The sequence below is a fragment of the Arachis ipaensis genome, chromosome B09 (genome assembly GCF_000816755.2).
Source record: "Arachis ipaensis cultivar K30076 chromosome B09, Araip1.1, whole genome shotgun sequence".
Taxonomy (NCBI): domain Eukaryota; kingdom Viridiplantae; phylum Streptophyta; class Magnoliopsida; order Fabales; family Fabaceae; genus Arachis; species Arachis ipaensis.
In genome coordinates, this window is record NC_029793.2 from 34,096,116 (window position 1) to 34,097,998 (window position 1,883).

A 1,883-nucleotide genomic window follows, 5' to 3' on the forward strand; every position below is an offset into this window, starting at 1 on the left:
ATTCAGGTTGAAGTGCGAATGAATATCTTAGAAGCGGAATAAGTTGAATTGAATAGAAAAATAGTAGTACTTTGCATTAATCTTTGAGGAACAGCAGAGCTCCACACCTTAATCTATGGAGTGCAGAAACTCTATCGTATGAAAATACATAAGTGATAATGGTTCAGGCATGGCCGGATGGCCAGCCCCCATGAAAGTCTAAGATAGCATAAAACTGATCAAAGATGCTCCGAAGATGTCTAATACAATAGTAAAAAGTCCTATTTATAATAAACTAGTTACTAGGGTTTACAGAAGTAAGTAATTGATGCATAAATCCACTTCCGGGGCCCACTTGGTGTGTGCTTGGGCTGAGCTTGAATGTTACACGTGCAGAGGTCATTCTTGGAAGAACACCAGTTTGTAACGTATTTCTGGCGTTCAACTCTGGCTTGTGACGTGTTTCTGGCGTTTAACTCCAGACAGCAGCGTAGAACTGGCGTTCAATGCCCTTTTACGTCGTCTAAACTCGGCCAAAATATGGACTATTATATATTTCTTGAAAGCCCTAGATGTCTACTTTCCAACGCAATTGGAAGCGTGCCATTTTGAGTTCTGTAGCTCCAGAAAATCCACTTTGAATGCAGGGAGATTAGAATCCAACAGCATCAGCAGTCCTTTTTCAACCTCTGAATCTGATTTTTGCTCAAGTCCCTCAATTTCAGCCAGAAAATACCTGAAATCACAGAAAAATACACAAACTCATAGTAAAGTCCAAAAATATGAATTTAACATAAAAACTAATGAAAAATCCCTACTAAAAACATACTAAAAACAATGCCAAAAAGCGTATACATTATCCACTCATCAATTTCCTTGTTCCTTATTTCAAAAACCCAAAAAGATACTTTTCCATAACCAATAGTAACACACCTCCCTACAATTCCTTGAGAGACGACCCGAGGTTTAAATACTTCAGTTTAATTTTATTGGGTTTGTTTTAGTTACAACCAAATTTTTGTATGAAAGGATTCTTTGTTGGTTTAGAAACTATACTAGCAACGAAGATTTCATTTGTGAAATTCTAAACCGTCAAAAATCCGTTCGTCAAAATGGCGCCGTTGCCGGGAATCACAAACGTGTGCCTTATTATTGGTTATTGTGAATACTGTGAATAATTTTACTTTTTCACTTCTTTGTTAGTGTTTCTAGTTTTAGGAGTTTATTTTCATTAATTCTTATTAGTTTTTGTTTTTACTTGCTACTATGAATTCTAACCCCTTTGGCTACGAGTTTGGTCACAATTATGTTATAGGGAATAGAAGCTATAATGAAAACGTGCATCAAGGTTGGAACAATCAGAGTTGGGAGGAGCCACAAGGATTTGATCAACCCTTTCGGCAACAACCTCCTCCAAGGTGCTATGGGCAACAACCATTCTACGATGCACCCCAAGACAATGGTTATGGTGGACCTTTTCGTGACAATCTACCTCCACCAAATTACTATGAGCAAGAGCCATTCCAAGGTGTGTACCAAGACAATGGATATGGTGGACTGATGAGCGGATAATTTATACGCTTTTTGGCATTGTTTTTACATAGTTTTTAGTATGATTTGATTAGTTTTTAGTATATTTTTATTAGTTTTTAAATAAAAATCACATTTCTGGACTTTACTATGAGTTTGTGTGTTTTTCTATGATTTCAGGTATTTTCTGACTGAAATTGAGGGACCTGAACAAAAATTTGATTCAAAGGCTGAAAAAGGACTGTAGATGCTGTTGGATTCTGACCTCCCTGCACTCAAAGTGGATTTTTTGGAGCTACAAGAGTCCAAATGGTGCGCTCTCAATTGAGTTGGAAAGTAGACATTCAGGGCTTTCTAATAATATATAATAGTCC